Genomic DNA, 7,915 nt, shown 5'->3' with positions numbered 1-7,915 from the left:
GCAAAGAAGGCCACAAACCAAGATGTGTTCTCCCGCATTGGGACATACCTACATATTGAGGACACAATGCCAACTTCCCTTTATCCTTCGTGTGCAACAAAGACAAGGGGAAAAGGTAAGAAACAATCCATAAGACCTTCGGAGAAGGGCTTTCCTTACACAATGTGGAACAATATTTTTGTGGATCTTAGAAGGCTTCAGCAAGTCATGCTTAGATTTTACGAGTTACCTGAAGAAGGTGACACACTTTAGTTTTTTCTTTGGTATTGTTCTTATCATAGACTCTGATGTTTAAGGTCCTGGCACTATTTATTTTGTAGTGCTTGGCACAAAGGTTGCTTTTGTGCTGAAACTTGATGAGTGTCAAATAGTGAAAGGCCGAAGGTTAGAGAGGCTAAGTGTCACTCTAATGATTGAGGCCCTTCTACAAACCAAGCGAAGGGATTCAGTCGAGCCATCTCCCACCCCATCTTTTAGCGTGCAATCAGAGAAAGACATTTGGTGGTTGGGTGCTATTGAGGTGCCCAAAGAGACCAATGGAGTACTTTCATCGATTTTTGAGAGAACTCCATGGATCACAGAAGTAATACATTCCCAAAATGCAGGTCAGAAGTTGGAGATTGAGGGTTTTGGTAGCTATGATGTGGAGTGGCACTTAAGTGGGGATTTGAAGACCATAAAGTGTCTGCTTGACTGCAAACCAGGGGCTTCTTCTCTCATGACTTGTCCATTTTGCACTCGAGGGTACAAACCTAATGGACAAAAATCACATAAGAGCACTGCAAAGGTCGGTTCCATGCTTCCATGGCAGGGGCATGGAGAACAAGGGTTAGATTGTCGTGATGTCGAAGATGAAGGTAGAGAATGGAAAGCGTCTATTCTGAGATGTCCCATGCTCAATGCCCCAGACCGTGATCAAAAGGACCACGCTTGGAATCCAATCTTTCCATTTCCTCTATCGAATGTACATTTTTGTACATTACACGCATTCATGTGCATTTTTGATAGGCTATTGAAGCTCCACATTGACTATGCTTTCACAATGAAACCACTGGAAAAGTCCCAGGAAGCGATCGAAAGACTGAAGGTACTCTTGAATTCCATTGGTTGTCACGGTGGAAATGTGTCTATCGTTGCTGCAAAGAACATAGGGGAGGCCCATGAAATTTCTCAACAAGTGTCAATGAGTGGACAAAAAACTAAACACTTTTTGAAGAAAGTCTCCCAAGGAAAGCCAAGTCGATTTGATGCTCAAAGCAACTCCAACCAGCAGGCAGGTAACCTTTGGGAGCTTTGGAAGGAGTTATGCAAAGCTACTATTGACAATGATTCAAATGGAGAGCTTGCAAACAAGCACAAGCAAGTTTGGGAACATTTTGATAAAATGGTCAAGCTTATGGGCCTTAACAGCACAACAAAAGAACAACGCCAATCATTTCAAGAAGCCTTGGTGGATTTTACCAATGTCTGCACCCTTTCTTGGGGTGAAAATAACATCACACATTACATGGTAAGCCATGCTACATGGTGTATTTATTACAAGGGATTGTTTTTATTAAATAATGTGGATCGTTTACTCATGTGTATGGATCGCTTGAAATTTTTAGCACTCAAGCAATGGAGAAGTCCCATTATGAAGCAAGGGGAGTGTACTTCAAAAATACTCGACATGGTGGTGGAATGGTGCAATCCAATTATTTAGAGGAGATGTTCAGCTGGTTTTTTCACAAAACATTTGCTCATAAGCTCACAATGAAGCGTGCGCGACAATCCAAGATTGCTATTGAAGTGCGGAAATGGAGTCGTCAAGAGCATAGCAACAAGTGGCAAATGTTGCAAGGTCCCGCCAAGCATGCTGCATGGCGAAGATGCAGAGTGCAACAAGGATCAAAGTGGATATTCCACGAGTCACTACACGTGAACGCAGGGTCCAACTCTTAGCGACATGTTTATTTAAAAAATAATAGTTTTTTTTTTCAAAATTAGTGTAAATAGGGCCCTTATAAATATTGCACTCATAAACCACTCATTTCTTAAGAACATGTGAGCTCTTACCATACAAAATGGCGCGCACCAAACAAACCCTGAAAGAGCATCTGCCTGCCAACAAAAACACCCTCCAAGGATGTGAGAAGCCAGCATGGCTTAAAGGCACAAGAAAACGGCCACGAACACCTAGCCGTTCTAGGAATTCTTCTGGCAGCGGGCATGGTAGTAGGGCATCAGAGTCATCGAGGGTTGTTGAATATCCACATCCTCAAGATATAACACCTAGAAAAAGAATGAAGCAACCACTGCTGGAGAGAAGAAGAGGGCCAGCAAACAACAGAGTCCGATAGAGAGGAGCCGTCGCGCTGTCAAAAGTTTTTGGAACAAGTGATTGCGCATATGTATATACACATGCATGGTGCATCAAATAAAGGATTGCCCATTTTCCAGAGCCAGGTGGATACGTGGGGCCCATATGTGTATAGGTAGGACAGGGTGTACATAGTGCATCGATTTTCACTATTACCAGTACCAGTGTGTTTTTTCTATAATAATGAGGAGTTGCTAGCGCGTAAAACTTCTTGAGGAATCTATCCGCGGGCCGACGACATGAGGTAAGCAGGTGCGTCAGATGGCATCAAGTGGCGTCAGGAGGGTGAATGGGATCAATACTTGCACGTGGGTAAGCGAGGACAGAACGTGGGTGTTTTATTGTGATAATTCTGTAGAAAGGTCATCATGAGGACCATCTTTTGGGGCCACTTCACATGGTGGCAGGATGCATTATTGAAAAAAGCTGAGTGCCAGGTGTGCGGATGATGGAAAAAGGAGATAACTATGCACTGCGAGGCCAGTCTTTCACCTGTTCGGGGTCCGTTTGAAGTCAACTAAAAGGGCAAGGGTGCCCAAGTAATAAAGCTAAGTGTGGGAACTGAAAAAACTGAGAGAAGACCAGAAAAAACATGGAGAGAAGGGGAGGAACAACCGCCACTGTGTTTTTGTTGTTTTTGCAGCCTGTTTTGGCCGTAAACTGCTCATCCGAGGTCGGATTTGAGCACTTTGACATTGAAGACTGGGGTTTTGGGCCATTCCAAACGCGATGACACTGTTCATTTTGCCAAATTACTCACTGTTTATTTGTTTTTTGGACTATGTAAGTTTCTCCTATGAGCGAAGCTTCTGCTCCTATTCGTGATTGTATCTAGCATATTTTACCCCATTTTGTGAGAGCTATTTGACCATTGGTGTTGGCCTAAGATCAATTGTCTCTAAATATCAAAAATTCTCCTCTTTTGATCTGAGTTTTTTGGGTGTGTGTGTGTGTGTGTCTCTCTCTGTGTGGAGTGAGTAAATGGGTAGTCTCTCTCCTCTCACTCCATAGGTTTGTTCTCTGTCTTGGCCAGGTGGGTTGTGTCAGCTGAGTGGTGCCCCATAGTGTGTGTGTGTGTGTGTGTGTGTGTGTGTGTGTGTGTGTGTGTGTGTGTGTGTGTGTGTGTGTGTGTGTATCATTCCAAGAGTGTGTGTCGGGTCATTATAGAGGCATTCTATGTGTTTCCATCCCGTTCACATTCTTTGGCACCCCCATGGATGATCTTCTTCGAGAACCCTCTGCTTTGAGCTTCAAGCTTCGAGATTCGGGATTACAGGCTACAAGTTACAGGTTACAGGGACCGGGACATGTACAAGTGATTCACACAGGTATAGGTAGCTGGAGTAGAGTGATTCACTAGCAGTGGAAGTCGCTTGCAGTTACGGTGGGTATGCATCATTTGGCGCCTGCTTGAGCGCATTGTCTGCTTGTATTGTACGTTACTTGTGGAAACTGCCATTGTACGCCTTTGTGGAGCCATACTTGGTTTTATTTGGCAGTTCCAGCCATTTTTGAGACTTGGTCTGGAAGATAGTCATTTTTGAGACTTGACTATACGAGATTTGCATAAGCCTTCGTGTGAGGGTCGATATCCTGAGGTTTTATTGAGCTAGGGGATTCTCAAATGTGGAGATCCTTTTGGTGATACAGGTAGCTGGAGCACCCTTTTCATGACCTCACCATAGGCTATGTACTAGTGATTCCTACTTGATGCTCGGTTCTATTGTTGGCAGTTTATGTATACATAGACAGTCTATATTTTGGGTTCTCAGTGCTCTACTTCTGGGGAAACTCTGCCAAAATTTTTCCAAGTTATGATGGCTGGTTTTTTGGTCTTTTGAGCCATTTATGCTGTTATGCTACTGAAATTCTGGCAAAATCAGAGGATAAGTCAGGTGTGCCTTCTTGGGAGCTACATGGTTGGCTTTAATGGATGATCAAAATGGCCCTCAATTCACTCCTTTTCATTTAACTCAAAGAATCCAAATAAATTTTCATGTGTCCAGGAAGATTTTTTTCCAGCAGCGCATAGTCTTTATGTTTGGGCCAAGAAGATTACGAGAAATCTTGGAATATCCTTTGCCAGTTGTAATTCCGATGATTAACTATGAAAACTCATTTGATGTGCATGTGTTTGTCCTTATCTAAAGTTGAGCTCCATTGAAGTTTCTGGGGATTGGGGTCAGTAAAAAATTTGGGTTCTTGTATGTATGTTCGAAGGGGTTCTCAAAGAATCGTAACTTGGGTAGCCATGGCTTTCTCTTATCTGGAGTTTCATAGAAGAGGTGATGAAGATGTAGAAGACTTTTTGGAAAAGATGGAGGTTGTTTGTATTAGCAACCAGATTCATGACCCGGCGCAGATGTTACATGTTCTCTAAATCTATTTGAAGAGTGATGCACGAGTTTGGTCCAAAGCATTTGAAGAGGAGTTGCGTGTGGCTGATCCACCTGTAAGATTGAGTTGGGACAATCTAAGGCATGGATTGGAAGTGGAGTTTGTGAAGACAGAAGATCCTGACAAAGTGTGGCAAGAAGTACAGACTTTAGTGCAAAAGGAAGGTGAGCTAGTAGATCCGTACGTACGAAAGTTTTCATTGGCATGGAAGCAGATGTGCAAGGCTTTAGCACCACAAGTACCCCCACCTGACATGATGAAGAAGGGCAGGTTCTTGGCTTGTCTTTGGGAGAATATACGTTGGAGAGTGGAGTTAAAGAAGCCTAGGACATATGAAGATGCACTAGAGGTAGCAAGGAACAAAGAGTGGAAACTGAGGAAAATGAGCCAGTTAGGAGTAGAATCTTTGCCCATGAGGTCTGAATCTCTACTTATGGATTCTTCGCAAGTTCGCATGCCAAGGGTTCATCATGAACCAATGGTTTCTGTTACTCCTCAAGTTATGCCACCAGTGGTCACTACAGCAGTGCAAGATGATGGGCTAAGGTAAGACATGAGGCAAGTGGTAGATTTAATGAAGAATCTCAGCCTAAACATGCTAGGTTACCTGGGAATAAATCGAGGTCGAGGTAGGTATGCAAATCAGCCAGGAGGTGAAGAAAGACCTACGAATGGTGTTGGACAAAGTAATGGTAGGTTCTGGAGGTAGACGCCCACATGTTATAATTATGGAGATTTGGGTCACATCAGTCCGCAATGTGATAAGCCACCAAGGATGGGTGGATACATGTATCCATTGCCAAGACAGGTGCTAACTAGGTCAAATGATTATGGCATCGAAATTAAAGGAGAAGAAGGAACTAGTGGATTAACCCAGGATGAAAAGGGAAAGACAAAAGTGATAAGTGTGGTCACCTTAGAGAAGATATCAAAGCTAGAGGATACGTTAGTGATGCCTATTGGGAAGAGGACCACAAAGGACAAGGAAGGAAGAAGTACCCCAGGTCCTAGCAAGAAGAAGGGAAAGATCCATGAAGGAGAAGATGTCAAGGCCAAGAGGAAAAGAAGGGCTCGTCGCAAGTGTCATGTTTCAGATTTTCCACTAGGGGATGGGCAATTAAACTATGACTTGAAGGAGGATCTGACAAGCAGGAAGGCAGATGTTACTTTTGGGCAGCTTATAGAGATGGTGCCAAAGCTAAAGCGACAGTGGAAGAGGATGGTTAACCCAATGGAGAAAGAGCCAGAGAGACTTTCAATAAAGGCGTTGGCAATGGATTAGCTACGAGACATTTTTCCAATAGTAGATGTGTGGCATAAAAGGAAAAATATGGGACAAGGCTATGTGGATGGCGGAGCCCAAATATGTGTCATAACAAACTCATGCGTTGAGAAGATGGGTGTTACAGTGACTGGGGTGTCAGGCTTTCGGATTAGATTGGCAAACCATCAAAAAGCAAAATGTTTGGGTGTTGTAAAGATCTTAGAGGTGGAGGCATATGATGCAAAGGAGGTGGTTGATTTTCATGTGATGCCAGCGGGGTTGGGAGCATATCCTATTATATTGGACAGACCATGGTTACGTGCAGTGGGAGTTGTTCAAGATTGGAGACGTGGTACGACTAGCCTCTATGGAAAGACAGGTGCCAAGAAGCTATATAATATGGACACAAGGAAACCATTAGAGGAGCTTTATGAAGATGAGGATGAGTCTAGTGATGAAGACTATTCCACAGTGACTGATGAGGACAGTGATAGCACTACCAGCAGTGATGAGGATGCTGATGTTGCATTTCTTTTGATGGACAAAGGAGTCCAGGAGTCTGGTTTAGTTGCATTTGCGAATGAGGTTGAAGATGAAAGTGAAGGGCCTTATGAAGTGATTGAAGGGCTGATGCAAACCAAGGTTGAATTGTCAAAGAAGCAGGAATTGATGACACGGATAATCAGTGGAGACCTCTTAGCTATGGAGAAGGAGATATATTTGCACATGCTGGCTAGTTTTCCTGATTTGTTCATTACTTCATATGAAGAGATCAGAGGGTTCAACGGAAAAGAGATGCATATAGAGCTGAAAGAAGGTGCTAAGCCGGTGCGGCAAAGGCTAAGAAGGATGGGTCAAGAGAAAATAGAGGCCTTGCGGGAAGAGGTAGACAAGTTATTGAAGGCAGTGTTCATAGTCCTTGTGGAGACCACATAATGGGTGAGTCCAGTAGTAGTCAGTCCAAAGAAGGATGGGAAGTGGAGGATTTGTGTAGATTTTAAACCCTTAAATGCAGCCACTAAGAAGAACCCATATCCTCTTCCCTTCATCGATCAAATCTTGGATTCAGTGGCAGGTTATGAGAGGTACAGTGTGTGTGATGGTTTTTCAGGCTATTTCCAATTGAAGATTTCTCTTAAAGACTGAACAAAGACAACTTTCATTACGCCATGGGGCTGCTATTGCTACACGGTTTTGCCATTTGGGTTGTCAAATGGACCATCTTTCTATCAAGAGAGAGCAAATTGGGTATTGGAACCTTTCATTGGTAGTTGTGTTAAAGCTTTTATGGATGACTTCTGTGTCTACAGCAGTAAGGTTGAGCACCATGAGAAGCTGCAAATGGTATTGGCTCGATATGATAAATGTGGAGGACAACTAAATCCAAAGAAATGTCATTTAGCACATCCAAGGGTGAAGTTATTGGGCCACATGGTGTCAGAAAATGGCATTGAGGCTGATCCAGACAAGGTTAAGTCTATTATTCTTCTTCCATCGCCTACGAGTACAAAGAAATTGGCAACCTTTATACACAAAGTGAAGTACATGGCACGGTTTATTTCATTGTCTTCACAGCTTCTTTATCCATTACAACAAGTGGCAAAGAATGATCCATTGCAATGGGATGACAAGTGTGAAGAAGTGTTTCAAGAGGTGAAAGAGGTGCTAGGGGTTTTGTTAGCCATGCAGGCTCCTGATTGGGAGAAAGTTTTTTATGTAAATCCATCAGTAGGGGATGATGCCATTGGATCCATGCTATTGCAAAAGGGGAAGGGCAACCATTATATGAGGCCAGTGTATTGTGCAAGCCGAGTGAAGCTATTAGCAGAGAGAAAATTCTAGAAAGTAGAGCTAGTGATGGCGAGTGTAATATTTGCTTGTCGACGATTTCGTCA

The sequence above is a fragment of the Adiantum capillus-veneris genome, chromosome 5, assembly GCF_014529385.1.
Source record: "Adiantum capillus-veneris isolate H3 chromosome 5, ASM1452938v2, whole genome shotgun sequence".
In the NCBI taxonomy this organism is placed as follows: domain Eukaryota; kingdom Viridiplantae; phylum Streptophyta; class Polypodiopsida; order Polypodiales; family Pteridaceae; genus Adiantum; species Adiantum capillus-veneris.
Note: the sequence above shows the minus strand (reverse complement) of the source record.